Below are 18,476 nucleotides of genomic sequence, written 5' to 3' on the forward strand. Positions count from 1 at the left end.
TCGAGCTAGTGGGAGGTAAAGAGGCGGACCTTTAGCCTAGCCAACAGTGTTCCTGCCTGTCAATCAAGTCAGTCATGCCCTTATTTGGGCAAAAACTCGTAATCTTAATATCATCTGAACTGTTGTGTTATAAATAAAATGATAGAGAGATTAGCTAAGTAGACCAAAGCCGTTTTTTTAACCAGGCTGTAAACATGTTTATTTCTGCTGTAAAGATCATCTTCTTTGAATGGGTGTGTATGTGGTTTCAGGTACTTCCAGAGTGGACACTCAATGAACTGCAGTTTTTAACACTTCCACATGGGCTTCATATTTTGAGACCGGAGGTTGCCGCTTGCTTATACCACAAAAATGAAAATAACCTGTACTGGGTTAATTATTAATCCATGTGTCTCTCTTAAAAACAACGATATGTAACTTTGGCGATCTGAAATGGTTTCAGCTGGATGACAGCTCTGGTAATGGGTTTACCTTTGAGTCTTTTTGGGCTTGCCAAGTTCAGACATTTCACTTTTCTTGGCTGCTCGACAGAAGTTTAATGTCTCTGCTGCACTGATAACCATCATCTTAAAATATGCATCATAACTCCGCTTCAGTTGTTGAATAACTTGGTCTACTTTAGAGCCTCTTTGTTTGAACCCTCACTGCGTCTATCCATCTTTCATCCCCTTGGAGCTGTAGTTGTGAGCAACAGCTGACCTTAGTCATGAGTAGTACACTGGCTTTACAGATAAGTGGCGCCATCCAATGTTGTGAAATTCCACTTTTTCAGATTAATTTCAAGAAGAAGAAACACAGGAAACCTCTTCAGTGTGAATATGCTTGAAAATATAATCATCATATTATACACATGTAACTTGTAGAACCATGCATGTGTAAAGCTGACACTACACATGCATGCACTGTCATATACTCAACTCGTATGGTCACTGACACAGCTGCTATGATTGAGCGGTTGGGAGTATGAACATGTCTTTGTATTTGTTTTGGGAGCTGGTATTCTCAGGACAGTTTGGATAAGAACTCACAATAACACGGTTTATGGCTTCTGGCATTTACGGCTCATGGCTTTGCTTTTTTAACTCCAGATCGAAACAGAGATGTCCTGATATCACAGGCGCGAAAAGTTAAAACACTCCAAAACTCTCTGCTACAACAAGAGCTGACAAAAAGTCGATACCCTCTGCACACTTCTGCTTTGTTAAAAGAGACATCTGAACCATTCAGACAAGGAAAGCTGCAACAAAAATAGTCTTTGAACCGGCCGCTCAAATACTTCAAACTGTCTCAAACATGCAGTGAGTGGATCCTCCTGCTGCAGCAATGCTCCATGATTGAACACACGTCATGCTGTAACATTTAATTCTCTTCCCAGCTTCCCACATGCTGCTGTCTTTATTTGTTTGTCCACCGCTTCCTTCTCCACCTTTCTCTGTGTTACCTCTAGCTAGAGGTCAGACCGCAGTCTCTCCTTGTCTGCTCTAATCACACAATCTTCCAATTCACTTCATGTCCCAGAGAGAGGGGAGGACGCCTCACTTCTCTATGCTCTTTTTCAAAAAGGGTTATGTAAATTATTGATGCACACACTTCTTTTAATGAAATCACTGGATTTGTGTTGTCTTGTTTTTCTGTATCTCTGGAAGTGGAAATTGTCTAAATGGGCTGCTGTGAGTGTGTTTTGTGTAAATGTGTTTTAGAGGCTGAATGGAAACAGCAGAAGGTGATACAAAAAAAGGTCATCACAGATGCACTGCTGATTCCCTGGTGTTGATAAATATAAGAACATTTGCATTCACCTGGTTTAAAACTTCACTGTAGAGTTGGGGGATATTAAAGGAGATGTTATCATGATAATATTTCTTATATCAGTTTATCGATAATTATCACGATAAATATCAAATCATTATTTCATTTAAATTTAAAGTCAGATTTTTGCTCCTGAGTAAGTAAGTTAGTAAGTAAGTAAGTAAGTAAGTACATTTTATTTAGTACAGCACCTTTCACAGAATACAACCACAGAGAAATCTCAATTTAAAATGAAATCATAAAAATAAAAAAGAAATCATAAAACATTAAAAGAAACATAATAATTAGCATAATTAAAACATAAGTCTGTACAAGGTGAGTCCAAGGCCTGTTTAAATAAATGTGTATTTACAAGTTTTTTTAAGGAGTGAGACAGCTGAATGAATATTTACAGGAAGAGCGTTCCACAATGTTGGTGCCACCACTTCAAACGCACGGTCACCTTTTGTCCTTAGCTCAAGGGACAACCAGCAAGCCCTGGTCAGAAGGCCTGAGTGACCTACTGGTGAGGTAGGGGTGGAGCAGGTCTGCTATGTATTCAGGAGCCTGACCACGCAGAGCTCTATACACAAAAACAAGAACCTTAAAATGAATCCTTAATTTAACTGGAAGCCAATGTAGGGAGGATAGAATCAGAGTGATGTGGGTTGTCCTGCTTGACTTGGTCAACAGCCTTGCAGCAGCGTACTTGACTAATTGAAGACGATGGAGGGACGATTTACTGAGGCAGGTGAAAAGTGAATTACAATAGTCCAGTCGGGATGAAACAAAAGCATGAATGATCATTTCCAGTTCAGAATGTGACACAACAGACCTTTCGTAAATGGAAGAAACATGACCGGGACAACTGTTTTATGTGGTGATCAAAATACATGGACTGATCGAATATTACTCCAAGATTTCTGAGTTTAGACTGGACAGCAGAAGAGAGGGAACCAATACACTGAGCAACCTTTTGAAGCTATAGTATGAAGTGAAAGTTTAGGTGTACGCTCTGCTTGGGATTTTTTTCAGCCTTTCACTTTGACACCAGAGAGCTTGTTTGTTTTCACATTATTTGCAGACGCAACGTAGACGTGCTCCTCTACCTGCAGCGCACTGATCATCTGTTCAGGTCTGCAGCTTCAAAGTGGCAAAAATACAATTAAACTTAATAATGAGGGATTCTGACCAAGCTGATGTCATGCTGTTTACTGCGGACACACGTGGACACCTTTATGAGTCGGAGTTTACAGAGGATGATTCAATGCACCAGAGGGAAAAGAGGAGAAACCTCTTAGCTATACTGGAGAGCAGGAGAGATCCAGGTGTGGATCCAAATAAATAAATACAAATAAATAAAAAATGTCCCTGTAGCAGTCATAAGCCTCTTTTTGCCCTCCAGGGGGGGCGTTCCATATGTGTGTTACGTCAAGTGAAAAACTATGAATACCCCAGCCAGTCACCAGGGGTAGCTCTAAAAAGTTTTGGCTTCACTTTCAGGGAGCTGTTGTGCTGTTCATGTTTTTAGAGCCTATGGTTACAGTATGTACCTTAAAGAAACATATTTATAAAGAGGTTTAATTTAAGTTGTGGTTTGGGGCATTATGTATTGAGTTGATGTCACTTCTTTCACATTGTGGTTCTTGAAAGAAGTGACAATAATGAGTCCAGTTTAAGATTAAGATTGGTTATAATTATGTTTTTGGCTTCTGCAATGTGAATTAATCATTTTCTTTAATAAGGTAAATCAGACTGCAGATTCACAACACCAAGAGGATGAAGATGATATGTGATGTAGGGATAAATAGTGACGAAAGCCTCTTGAAAGCAATTTAAACTCACACACTGGCCTACAGACGGCTTTAGACAATAGATTACTTCTCTCAGCCTGCCTCCCTCCCTCCCTCCCTCCCTCCCTCCCTCCCTCCCTCCCTCTCAAAGGGTGCTAAGATGGCCTCCTGCCACACAGTCCCTGTTCTGGGGAGCACACAGCTGGGTCTTTGGCAGAATCCATCCCGCCCCAAGCAAACAGACAGATGAGTTTAGTTTAGGGACTTTGGTTTGTCTGGACGGGTAGTTCACAACAGGCTCATGAGCAGAGGCGAGAATACAAGAACATCACACTAATCACTTAACTAATTCATTATTATTATTATTATTATTATTATTATTATTATTATTATTATTATTATTATTATTATTATTATTATTATTATTATCATTGTTTTTTCTATTGTTTCTCATTACTGATTATTATAATCATAGTAATTATTACTGCTATTAATATTGTTATTATTTGTTTCTTTTTTTCATTGCGATTATTATTGTTTTTTTTATTAACATTAATATTGTTACTGCTATTATAATTGTTATTTTTTCTATTGTTTTTCATTTCTTATTATTATCATCCTAGTTATTATTACTGCTATTATTAATATTATTATTATTCTATTGGTTTTTTTTATATTATTATTATTATTATTATTCCATTGATTTTCATTATTACTATTATTATTAGTAATGCTATAATTATTGCCATTATTTGTTTCTATTGTTTTTAATTATTATTATTATTTTAATTATTGTTATTACTGCTATTATTATTGACATTGTTTTGATATATTGTTTTTCATTATTATGAATATTATTATTATGATTGTTATTATTATAACTGCTTTAATTATTGGGATTATTGTTTCTATTGTTTTTCATTATTATTATTATAATTATTATTAATATTACTATTATTATTATTATTATTATTATTATAGGTGTATAGTAGTAGAATTAGTAGTTAAAGATGTTGGATTCTCTGGAACTCTCTTTGTGTGTTCTTTAATCATGTTTGTAGTTATTTATCTCTTTCAGTTATTCATCTTTCCTTATTTCTGTCGTTTCATTAAATAAAGTCTTCACTGTAACGTCAGCTATGATCAGTTTTACTCATACAGAGCCAACAAAAGGTATTCAATGACACCTTATCAAAAAACATGACAGAATATATTCTTTTTGTAAAATAATTTGGAGAGACTTAACATTAATTTAGAAAGGAGAAGCACTTTGCAACATTTGACCCCTTTAACATGTAGAAACCTTGAGCAGGACCAGACTCAAGGGCCGTCTGCCTGAATGAAATGAAAGACAGAAAGAGAAAGAGAGAGAATCTTATGAGTCTGTGCTTGTGATTAATTATGATCCAGAACTCTGAATCCAGCTCTGTCACATCTAATCTAAGCTGCTGAGTAACTTCAACTTTTTCATCATTACCCTCCACTTTTACCAATTATTATAATCTATTTTGAACTATGTGTGTATTTTGAATTAATCCTGTGATGCTCCTGCACAAGTTGAGTTGTCAGACATACACAGCTTCACACAGTAAACACACTGAAATCCTGATGTAAGGAGAGTTGTCAGATCAGAATCAGATCCTCCTCACTAAGACACAGTAAAGTGACAAACCCTGATTTAAGAGTGTGACATGAATCTGTGATAGAAAGTGACTTGAATAAGTTAGATGGCCTGCTTTCATTATGACCATTTAATGCCTCTGCCCTCCATCTCAGCATGTCCTTAAATGGATTACACGAAACACACCCAGCCTTAATACTTATGTTAATACATCCATTAATGCATGAAACATGGAGAGAGCGAAAGGTGTTCTCTAAGAAGTGAGTCATCATGGTAGACAGCATCATGGGTTTGAATCTGTCTTATGACCTTTGTGAATGTCAGCACCCGAACTGCCACTCCGTCCCGTCACTTACCACTCTGAAACGTCTAATAAAGCGGGAATGGTTTGAAAATAATGATGATAAATATCTGTGAATGAATGTCCTTCATGGCCCGGTGGCCTTAAGGGGGATTATAACATCTCAACTAGCACAGATTTCAAGCAGTGGCCCCCTCCCTTCATCTCTCACCCGGCCTTTAGCTGCTGTAGCTGGTGTTACTCACATGTATGACACGGAACTGAGCGCTCTGTACTGAAGAAAACCATGTGACCTAACCTCCAGCCAACCTGCACAACTCTGATCTGGGAGTGAGAACTCCCGCTCTTTATGTGTCACCTGCTGCAGCAAGAAATAAGTAGAAACAGTATAACTCACAGTTTGAAACATTAAAAGTACGTCTATAAATTCAAAGTTTGACTGAGGTAAGATTTAAAGTTTTGAACAGCAGCAGCCAAAAAAGAAAAACCTGCCTATAGAAGTGCATGCTTTTTGTTGTAAATTTAGTTTATAGTTTGATTCTATCTCATTATTTTTCCTTATAAATGTTACCTTTGTACTATTTGGAGCTTTAGGAGTGCAGATCATGTGATCTAGCTCTCTGTGTAATTGTAAATATGGTCTGTTTTGAAGAGTGGCTGCTAAATAGAAGAAAAAGCCTAAAAAAACAACATGCTATTTGATGTAATTATTTGTCAATAGTTTAGTTTAATCTCAATTTCACCTTCATTTATTCATAGTTGCCACCTAGTTGTACATTTTCAACATTTAAATTGTTTCATTGACCATGTTTGTATTTATTTTTGAAATAATTATAAACATTTTCAAACCTAATTTATGGATTTTGTGTGTTTTTTGGCCCGGTATGTTGAAACAGTAGGTCGAAATGAATAATAATAGGTGATGTTGAGTGTCCATCATAGGTCACTTCTTTGATTCAGCTTCATCTACAGGTCCAGTGTGTTAAAAACTCTGACTGCTTTTCACTCTGTTTGACACACAGTGCATAATGCTGTTGACCTGTCATCTGATCCGTCTGGGAGTTTATGAAAGTGAAATGTGAAGTTCAAAAGTTGATTGGTGCCATTATTTTCCATTACAGTGGCAACATGTAGCAGGAAAACACTGTGACAACTTCACTATGGTGTGCTTACAGAAACATTACTCCACATTTATATAAAACATATAAATGGTGGTGTGAAATATTAAGTCACTTTTTTTATCACATTAAGAGCAATATTTGAGAACTTTATCATATGTATTTTTGTAGAATAATATATGAAAGATAATCACTGTAAGAGCTTAATGTTAAATCTAAATGTTAAATCTGAATGTTAAATTATAAATCTAAATGTTCAATTCTAAAATCCAATGTTGACTCTAAATCTAAAGATAAATTGAAAAATCAGAATGTGTACTACAAATATAGATGATAAATGTTGAATCTTAATGTTAAATCTAACTGTTAAATGTTAAATGTAAATAGGCCTATTAATATACTTCTAAATATTCAATTCTAAAATTGGATGTTAAATCTAAATCTAAATCTAAACGTTAAATAATAAAACAGAATGTGTAATGGAAATATAAATTATACGTTTTAAATCTTAATGTTAAATCTAAATGTTAAATCTAAATGTTAAATGTAATATCTAAATATTAATATAATTCTAAATATTAAAATCTAAAACTGGATGTTAAATCTAAATGTTAATTGTTGCGGTCAGTGGTACACAATATTTAGCTTAAATATTTTAATTAATTAATTAATTAATTAAATTAAATTAAAGGGATCATAAAATCTGATTGGTTTAAGTTGTATATTATTGGCACCATAGTAATTAATGACAGTAGTCAGAATTTTCAGAATTTTGCGGACTTATGAAAAATAATAAATGGTTTATTTGGTACCAGAACAAAGCATATATATGCTTGTGTTATATTAAACTGTAATCTCATGATTTCACATGATGGTCATTACGAGGTTTAAGCAAGCAGCAACCTCTGATGTCAAAAAACTGTAGTTCATCAAGTGTCCACTTGAGGCTGGCTCCAAAGCTGAAGAATCCCTATTAACACCCATGTTAAAGTTCCCCTCTACAAAGCACAATCAAACATGTTTACATCCTGGTACAACAACAAGTTTTGTCTCAATAGCCAACTGTGGCTGAGTTGACTGACAGGAAGGCACAATGGAACTGTTAGCTGGAGGCTAAAGGTCCACCTCAACTCTGCCTTTCTGCCTCTCTCCAGGTCATCCTAAAGTTTGGTAGAGTCAGCATTTCCAATAAGATTGACATCATTGGGGTTCAAAATTCTGCTTACCTTCATGTTTAATACAGTTTATGGTTTTACAAAAAAAGTGCAGTTATTCAGAATATTTTCTGTATTGCTTTGAAAACAGAGAAGGTGAAAGAGTGTAAGCTCATGGCAGGTTGAGAAACTCCTTATAATTTATCTTTTTACACAATAAGAAGTCAGATGAATGAAAACCAAGCGGCAACCTCCAGTCTCAAAATAGGAAGCCAATGCTGAAGTGTTACAACCTGCAGTTCATCGAGCGTCCGCTAGAGGCTGGCTGCAGAAACACCAGAAACCACATACACACCCATTCAAAGAAGACGATCTTTACAGCAGCAATAAACATGTTTACAGCCTGGTTCAAAAAACAACTTTGGTCTGAAAAGCTAATTTCTTTATCAGCACACACTGTACGGGGTGAATTTTTTTCTAACGTGACAGTTCAGAAGACATTTAGATAAAGAGTTTTTGCCCATTTAAGGACATGACTGACTTGACTGACAGGTGGGAACACATAGCTGTTGGCTAGGAGGCTCAAACCCCACTTCCTTATGTCACACTCTGCCTGGTTGAGTTCAACATTTCCAATATGGCTGCCGCCGCCGATTGGCTTCAAAACAGCGCTCAGGAACTAATGGTTGACGTCACGGATACAACTTCAATTATTTATACAGTCTACGATGAAAACAGTTAACTTAAACTTTCTGTATTCCTGAAGGGTTGCTGCTTAAATTGAGTTTCATGGGATGATGTTGAAGTGATATGAGTGTTATTTGAGATATAAATGATTTCTCTGTACGAGGAAATGTTCTTCTACTGCCAGTAGCTTCACTAATTCAACAGCAAGTGAAATCTTCTGGATTATTACTTAAATACATATTTTTCCCCTCATTTTGAAGACTTTTTCCTGCTGAGTCTGATAAATCTGCTCGCTGAAGGAGATAACTTCACATTTTAGTAGTAATGCAATTACATCTTGATGTTAACACTAAACCCTCTGGGATATAATTAAGTGGATTGTGCAAACAGGTTGAAATGCATTCAAAAACGTCAGTGTTACTGTTTTTGCTTGTCAGATAAAGACTTTATGTTGCACTTCATGAATGACTCAAAGTGCTCTCTATCTCAGTCTGACTCTCTCTGTCCCTCTCTGCAGTCTAATTGCATGATGGATAATTTAATAGCGGCGGTAAAGCCCCAGATTTAGAGGAAGTTCCCTTTCAAATGCATGCAAACTCTCTTTGAATGATAAAAAGGTGATTCCAGAGAACATGTTCTGTGCAAATGTGTCTGTATCTGTGTGTGTGTGTGTGTGTGTGTGTGTGTGTGTGTGTGCGTGTGTGTGTGTGTGTGCAAAGTCAAGGGGTGTTGCACTCTGGCTCACACCTCCCTCTATAGATTGATGGCACATTAAAGTGAAGGACGCGTCATGCACCTGTGCTTGTGTTCCACAGGGGAACAACACACAGGTAGACAGGCTGCTGCAATCAGCAAGGTGCCCCAGACACACACACACACACACACACACACACACACACACACACACACACTTGGGAATCCACAGTGTGAGTCACTCATTTCTTTTGTCCAATACCTCACAATCCTCACACAAAGAACACACGGATGTGCTGGGGGTCCTGGAACAACATCAACACATGTGCTTGTGAAAGCCCACATCATGCCTGGAGGGGGTTTATACGCTATAGATCACAGCTCTACATGCGCCATGTACTCTCTCATCATCACTGTGTGCATGTGTATGTGTGGAAAGCCATGTGTACGTGTTTACGCTGCATGCTTGTCTGGCTGATTCTCCACATTTCTCTTCAAAACAATAGAGCAATGTTTGCATTTCTTTCCATAGATGGTGTATGTGTGTACATTATGTGCATGCCGTGTACCTGTTAAATGTCTATGAGTCATCGCTTCATGACAAGGACTCTCGCCTCTGCTGACTGTCTGTAGAAACATGCTAGTTACATTATTTAGTGTTATTCATGTTCTTACTTAGAAACTGCACTTTAAGTACCGTTAATGCAGCCTGCATGTTAACGTGCTGTGTGCAAGAGAAGAAGAAGAACACATGGAAGCAGAACAGGAAATGAATGAATGATGGAGAATGATAACGTGATAACAAAGTCAAGAGGTAGTGAAACAGACTTAACTAAAAGGAGTTTTAAGATACACAGAAGTGAATAAGTGGCACATTGTGATTTTGCTTGGTCAACTCTCCCTGTCCCATTAAAGTTACTAACCATAGACCTTTCTGGAGTCCCTGAGCTCCCTTGTCTCGTAGGTTCCTCTGAGCTGCCGTAGACGTCCTCCTGCTGTGGACGTTCCAGACTCCAGCTGATAGAGACATGCTGGACTCCAGCGGCAACAGCTACTACTACTCGTCTCATCACTATCACCGCTCCCTCTCTCTCTTATTCTCCTCTATCCCTCTTTCCAGACCCAACTCAGTCTCAGCAGATGTCTGTCTAACATGAGTCTGGTCCTGCTCGAGGTTTCTGCCTGTTAAAGGAAGTTTTTCCTCACCACTGTAACTAGCTAAATACTGTGAGGTGCAATGCTCATGGTGGATTAAGGTGGGGTCAGACTGAGTCTTATCCTGTCTTGGTGTTGGGTCTCTGTTCATAATTTGACATAGAGTGGTCTAGACCTGCTATGTTTGTAAAGATAACGTTTGTTGTGATTTGGTGCTATACAAATAAAGATTGATTGATTGATTGATTGATTGATTGATTGATTGATTGATTGATTGATTGATTGATTGATTGATTGATTTAACTCTGACTGAAGACAATGGAAGGAAACAAATGCATAAAGAAAAATACAATACTGTGAGAGAGTCCAATCATTTCCATCAGTTATTTAAGAGAGGGAAAGTTGAATATATTCTTGATCCATTAGAGGCGAACAGAGATTTGAATAAGAGTGATGAAAGGGTTTAGACTTGGACATTTGTAAAGATAATTACATCTCAAATTCGAACGCCAACATTTTAACCGTAGGGTTTGTTCGCCGAAAGAAACGGAAAAAACTATTTTGAATCCATCTGGTTTCATTTACCAAGATATTTGTCACCAAGATCCCTTCCCTTACCTTAATATAATGTTGTTGATTTATAACAATCAATCAATCAATCTTTATTTGTATAGCGCCAAATCACAACAAACGTTATTTCAAGAGGCTTTTACAAACACAGCAGGTCTAGACCACTCTATGTCAAATTATGAACAGAGACCCAACACCAAGACAGGATAAGACTCAGTCTGACCCCACCTTAATCCACCATGAGCATTGTCGGTTTGTCAGTTCCCCCGGCAGTCTAAGCCTATAGCAGCATAACTAAGAGCTGGTCCAAGCCTGATCCAGCTCTAACTATAAGCTTTATCAAAAAGGAAAGTTTGAAGCCTACTCTTAAAAGTAGAGAGGGTGTCTGCCTCCTGGACCCTGACTGGTAGATGATTCCAAAGGGGAGGGGCCTGATAACTGAAGGTTCTACCTCCCATACTACTTTTAGAGACTTTAGGTACGACCAGCAGGCCTGCATGCTGGGAGTGTAGTGTTCTAGAGGGGTTATAGGGCACTATGAGCTCTTTAAAATATGAAGGTGAATCATTGAGAGCTTTGTAGGTCAGAAGAAGGATTTTAAATTCTCTTCTAGATTTTATGGGGAGCCAGTGTAGAGAAGCTAACACTGGAGAGATGTGCTATTCAGTACTCGAGCTGCAGCGTTTTGAACCAGCTGAGAACTAGAGATTTATTAGAGCAACCTGATAAAAGGGAATTACAGTAATCTAACCTGGAGGTAACAAATGTATGGACTAGGCGCTCTAGGACAGGATGTGTTTCATTTTAGAAATATTGTGCAAGTGAAAAAAGAGTGACATTGAGATTTGCTGAATGTGGGGGTTGATCAAATAGGACTCCTAGATTCCTATCAGAGGTGCTGGATGCCAGACTGATGCGGTCTAAGGTAGTCATATTATTAGAAAAGGTCTCTCTGAGGTGTTTGAGACCAATAGGTTAGGGTTAAGCCCTTTGGCTCTTGGGGGAGCATAGGTCATTTATGAACTTCTTCCAGCTGGTTCGGCGTTGAGCGATCTTCTCTGCTTCCTTCCAAGATGTTCCTTTCTCCTTGAGTTCTGCCTCGACAGACCTTTTCCAGCTGTTTTTGGGTCTTCCCGGCTTTCTTTTCCCCTGGGGGTTCCAGGTTAAGGCTTGCCTGGTTGTGTTGGAGGATGGTTTTCTCAAGGTGTGCCCGATCCAGCCCCATTTCCTGCGTCTTATTTGTGTTTCTATTTGTTCTTGTTGTGTGGTTTGCCAGCTAATGTTCCAGGCGCCGATCTTTGTGTTGTGTTTGGTTGTAAGAAGGGGGGTCAGCTGAACAACCTCCTTTCGGCTTTTGTTGTCCAGCGTCATTCTTGTCTGGGGAGAGACACCTTCCACTTCCAAACCTTGCTGAAAGTTTATCATAAATATTTCTGTAATCTTCTTTCTTCCACTAAGCGGGTGATTGGCCCACCTAGCTATACCAGAGCCCCGTTAGCCGACGTGTTTCCAGGTAGATCCAGGCAGGCCTTCATGGCTACCGTAACGGCCTGGGTGGCAATAAGCCACCCACCACACTTCGCCCTACCTGGCGACCCTGTACTTATTTGCCGTTACCGGCCTCTCACGGCATGGACGTGGGGTTGGATTTTGAGAGACCAAATAACAATACATTAATTTTATAATAAAAGTATTAGCAAGACCTCTTTAAAAACCTGATGGATCGACAGAAATAGAGAAACATGGCTTCTTTATCATTTCGTTGAACCCAGCCTTTGGAGTTTGAAAGGACAGTTAGCTCAAAAGCTACCACTAGCTAGTCATGCTCAATTCAAATGCATATCAAACACATTATGTATAATCCAGTGATCCTCTAAACAAGACTGGCAGGTTCAGTCTCATTAAAACTAACAGACCATCCTTAAAGCAGCCGCCAGGATGAAGAACTCCAATTACTCCACACTGACGACTACAGAGTTTACACCCTCATCAAGACTCTTCTCTCTATCTTCTCTATCGCCTCTAAATAAGAAGTTATTTTTCAGCACCAGGGAGACAGACCAATGTGAGGACCAAGGTCGCACGCTGATCTCAGTGCTGATCTGCCGGTCCGCAGCACCTGTCAGTAAATCCTACACCACCCTTGGGTGCCACGGTCTCTCCGATCAAAGCAAATTAACACGTAATCAGATACAGACGCAAGCAGGAAGGCATGCACACGCAGACCTGATCCCGTAAGGCTGCTTTATGTACGCACATCACTCAACAGAGGGTTTAAAGTGTTTGTGGTTATGTGTGTGTGTGAGGGGGAAAGGAAAGCACACTTCTGACACACACACACACACACTCACACACAGTCAAAGAGAGAAGGGAGAGTGGCGTGGATTAGAACGTCATGTGATTTTGCGACTTCTCTACTCTGACAATGTCACTCTGGTCAGGGCCGCTGTGGTTGAGGGAGTGACAGACTCTCCACGCATGACGAGGATATGTGTGTGTGTATGTGTGTGTGTGTGTGTGTGTGTGTGTGTGTGTGTGTGTGTGTGTGTGTGTGTGTCTGTTTTCAGTGGCCCTGTGGATCTTCCTGTGCCTTTGCGTGCCTCTATGTCTTGTTTTGGAGATAGCCAGAAGGCATTCACGCTGAGTGTGTTTTCCCAAAGTTGTGTGTCCGGGCATGTACTGTATGTGTGTGTGTGTGTGTGTTTTGTGTGTCTGTGTGCGCGTGTCCCTTAAAAGGCATCTCCATGTGACACACATCCTGCTCAGCGCAGCACACAAACCATGCGGCAAATTGATTGCATATAAAATGCTAATGCTGGCTTTACTGTCCTCAGCATGTTAATATTGCACTCTAACAATAGGCATTGATTAAAGGGCCAATGCGCTGTTTCTGTACGTTTTTTTTGACATTGAGGAAAGCAGCGGTGGCGATGGAGGAGGAGGAGGAGGAGGAGGGTACAAGATGCTGACTCTACACTTGCTGGTCATTTGTTACCTCAGCTTTCAAGACAGTAGATTTGAGGCGGAGAGGAAATTGTCTGTAGCAGAATAAGATGTTGAGCGCAGGTGTAGATGAATGTAAGCATATTTGCATGCATGCAGACATGCTTCACTGGGCATGTGTGTGTGTGTGTGTGCGTGTGTGTGTTACAAGCTCAGCTGGAGGTCATTTGAGATCAGGGATTTCAGATTTGAAAACCTTCACCCGTCTCTTATTACAACATGTTGTAGCACCATGCTGTGCCAAAAATGTGCCATAATGAGTCTGAGCACCACAGTCTCATTAACCCAACAACAACCTAGTTTGACCTCAACAGCACTCAGTTCTATTTTCATGGAACGGCACAAGCAAACTTTTAGCCCTTACTCAAATCTAACAGCCGACACATACAGTACACACTCACACACACTCACACACTCAGATAATGATGATTGATGCCATCCAAAAACTGTCCCCGGCTAAACAAATGGTGAACAGATCTGTAAATCAATCGGTTGGGAGGGGCGGCACGGAGAGCTCACATTGATCACTGCACAGGCCAAATGTTAGCATCTCCAAATCATCTATTCCGGGCACTGTTTCATGCACAACATCTGCCTTACTGGCAGAGACAGAGGGAGGGACCTGTTACAAAACAACACAGGCCGTCAGCTGCCGGACGCACGTGTGACGCACGTGGCAATAGTTCTTTTTGGTGATTGGTGGAAGGGTAATCACTTATCTGTAGCTAATGAGCAAAGGGTGTGAGAGCCAGGAGAACTATTACATGTGACAAAGATCGGCTAACATCATCTTCTTCTTGAAATCAGTTCTAAATCATATGTAACGCTTCCTTTATCATGTGAGGATACAATCAGACAAACTGACACTGAAGGAGCCGCTCAGGGTCAGAGCCGCAACATATCAGAGGTGTAACATGATAAGATGTCAGACATGTTAATGCGTCGCCTGGCAGACCTGCTCAGTGAGAATAAACTCTGTCATGAGCATCCCTTTGAAAACAACACTGTAATGAAGCAATCTTAAATGCCCACTGGCTTGAAGCAGGTTAATTTACTGTGTTTTACTGTACAGCTGTTCATTTCTGCAGAGAGGGAGCATCTTTTAACTCTTTGAACGCTGAGTTTACTCTGCTTTGTTCTCACTCCTTTTGCACTACACAACTATAGCACCTACATATTTCTTCATGTAGTGACTGGTGGTCCCAAGTTCGAATTATTCGAGTAATCGTTGAATAGATGCCAATGATTAACGAATTGTATTTTGGCTGGAAATGCCCATCCCTAATGACAAGTCATGCTGTCTTAAACTCTAATTATATTACCTTACTGCTTCTTGCATGACCACACAATCCTCACGAAAACAAGCTCACTACAGTTTAACACTGCACCAATAAGAGAATGTGCAAATACATAACTGCACATCAGGCTACGGTTTGCAATGTAAATAAATGTATCAGTAAAGGTTACCACATCTTCTCTGATTTTTTTTCGGAGTCTGTTGGGTTACACCCATTATGGCCAAATTCATCCAGATCCATGTCTGGTCCGTCTCTGATCTATCACAGCACCAGATCTGATAGGTTTCTATTCTAGTTACTGTGTTAACTTCCACTGGATCCGCTCCGTTGCGTTCTGGCTGCGTCTCTGATCCGGCAGGTCGGAGTCCTCCGGATCAGATACACAAGACTTCTATTTCTGCAGGATGCCGGAGCACGACGCATCAATCTCAACAGAGCAGATGGAGCGGGACAGGAAGTCAGGTTTCACCAAAACAAAATGAAAACATCCGGTTAATTTTCAGAATAAAACACTCTGTGTTATCACCAGATCGTATTTCACTTAACTACAACAACAAACCAAAGTCATGATGAGCGGAGCCAGGCCTGGAGTCAACAGGTCAGAGGTTTTCAGAGGACCAGAAAGACAACATGGATGAGGAGAGGAGGAGGAGAATCCTTGATTCAGTGATTACAGCGGGAAAAACTAGGTCACATGACTCCAGCTGTCCGGCGGTCCTGCTCCGTGCTGGGAGCAGGACTTCCACCAGATCCGTGTCCGGTCCATCTCTGATCAACACCCACTGGTTGCATTTTCAGAACGCAGCAAGGAGCAGGACCTCCGGACAGCTGGAGTCATGTGACCCAGGTTTTCCTGCAGTAATTACTGAATCAAGTTGTTGAGCCTTTAGCCTCTTGGCTAACATCAATGTGCACACCTGTCAGTCAAGTCAAGTCTATCATTCCACTCACTACACCAGAATTTGTAGCCTCCATCTTTCATTAAAAAAATATAAATCCACCAGGTTCAGTGTGTGCAAATGTTCAGACCCTTTATTTCTGCAGTACAAATATATATTTTAACATATGTGTAATTGGGCTCTCTTTGACTTTTGGAGCCAGTCTCAAGTGGACTCTCAAGGAACTGCAGTTTTTAATATTTCCACATTGGTATCATTTTTTAATACCAGAGGTTACCACTTGGTCAACCTCCAGAAACAATAGTAAACAAACTCTGAATGATGAGTTTTACACATCAGACAGGCTTCACTCTCACTCCTGATCCACTAACAATACAACCAGGGTTACATAACAGTGCATTGTGGCATCCAGTGACTAACTGACTGGGCCCAAAGACAAGATGATTAGACACAGCGGGGAAGATTCAGGCCGACACTGAGGCAGAGAGAGAGAGACGGTTATAAGAAAACCAGATGTCCTTGAGAAGATAAGTGAGTGGTGTGGAGGGCGGGTAGGGTAGGGAGGGGGGGCGTTCGAGGCTCTGGGAGAAAGGGAGGAGAAGAAAGCGAGTTGGAGGATGGAGGAGAGAGAGAGAAAGCTGATAAAGACAGAGAGAGAAATATAGTCCTCCATAGTGTAGCCTGTCCAGAGTGTCCGGTCTGTGAGGCAGTAAATCGCCCCCCAGTCAATGTGTGCTCTCCAAACGCTGCCGTACATTATTGATAAATCAGAGTGTGTTAATGAGAGGAGCTGGTGTGGCCTGATGAATCACGGCACAACAATGAGCCTCACGCACACACACACACACACGTACACACGCATCAGTGTCTCTTCGAGGTGTGTGCGCTCACCACCGTCACAATGTCATTTGTTTCTGACACAAACACGCACTTATTTTCGAACACACACACTCACTTTCACACAAACCAATTTGCAGGAGCTGGATGAACACTCTGCCCCCGCGCCGCAGTCACAACTCCGAATGTTATTCTATCCTGTTAACAGGAGACAGGAGGGCTTCCACCGCAGCTCCGGCAGGCAGTTGGAGGACAACACCAGCTATTCTGGTTTTGCTTTGATATCCAATCGGCGGCTTAACATCCTCATTAGATCATATCAACCCCCCACACACACACAGACACACACAGACACACACACACACACACACACACACACACACACACACACACACACACACACACACACACACATGCAAAGGCAGGGTGAAATTATCTCTCCCCAACACTCTCACTAAATGATCATGAAATCTAATCATTTGTTTGTCTTGTGATTTATTAGCTTGTATGCAGGTGTGTAGGTGTGTTTTTAATGCTCATATTTATGGAGAATGCTTGTAATTATAGATATATGCACTTCAAAGAGTGTGTGTGTGTGTGTGTGTGTGTGTGTGTGTGTGTGTACTAAGGGTAGCTTGCTTCTCAGTGTGTGTTTGTGCAGGGCAAGCTGACCTTGGTATAAGCTGAGTGGGCTAGAGTGCTGGGGCATCATTAGTATGGGTTAGGTGAGGGTTAGAGGGTGTGTGTCCGTGTGTGTGTGTGTGTGTGTGTGTGTGCAGAGGTGAGGGGGTGAAAGAGTGGAGAGAGATGCAGGATGACAGTGGAAGAGAAAAGGCAAGAGTGAGAAGGTGTGTGGGTCACGTTGGGACACACTAACGCACGTCACATCCAGCTATTCATCACTTACAGGCAGGTAGATCGTGAGTGTTTAAGGACACACACACACACACACACACACACACACACACAGTGTCCTCACATTAGTTTTTAAGTGCAACTCCTCCTCTACTATAATAGCCTTAAATGGCCTCCAGCAGTACAAAGGGAACCTGAACTGTCCTGCACAATGCAGTGACGCACAAGCAGTGTTCGATGCATGATAACATCTACACACACTCTCACACACACAAACAGAAACACAGTGGATATTTGCTGCCATCAGTTACCTGTGGAAAGGCTCAGAACATACTGGATTTCAAATAGTCATCATGCTTTTATACTGGAGCTCAAATGTGAAGACTCAGGATTGATCTCAAGTTGAAACTGCTGCATTCGTGATGCATGCTGGGGGTTTCACGAGGACTTCTCCAAGGTGAAAGGAAATAAGGAAACCAAGTGTAATTCAGATTATAACTAAAATAATTATAGTTTCAAGAATAGTTTTGAGCACATTTATGAAGTATAGACTTTTACTAGTAAGGCAGTGATCTCCAAACTCATGGGCGCAACCCATAGTGGGGACCTGGGGATTTGACATTGGCGCCGCAGCAAAGCTAAATCAGAACATTGCACAAAGTTCGCACTGCTTGCAAAGTTCATTCATTCATTCATTCTTAAGA

At 40.4% G+C, this 18,476-nt stretch overlaps 1 protein-coding gene across 1 annotated transcript in view; it reads right to left on the reverse strand.

The window, feature by feature from the left end:
- The window catches only part of fgf11a (fibroblast growth factor 11a), a 167,200-nt gene that overhangs the window by 140,311 nt on the left and 8,413 nt on the right, over nt 1–18,476 (reverse strand). The window lies entirely within an intron of this gene.

Source organism: Notolabrus celidotus, chromosome 23 (assembly GCF_009762535.1).
Source record: "Notolabrus celidotus isolate fNotCel1 chromosome 23, fNotCel1.pri, whole genome shotgun sequence".
NCBI lineage: Eukaryota > Metazoa > Chordata > Actinopteri > Labriformes > Labridae > Notolabrus > Notolabrus celidotus.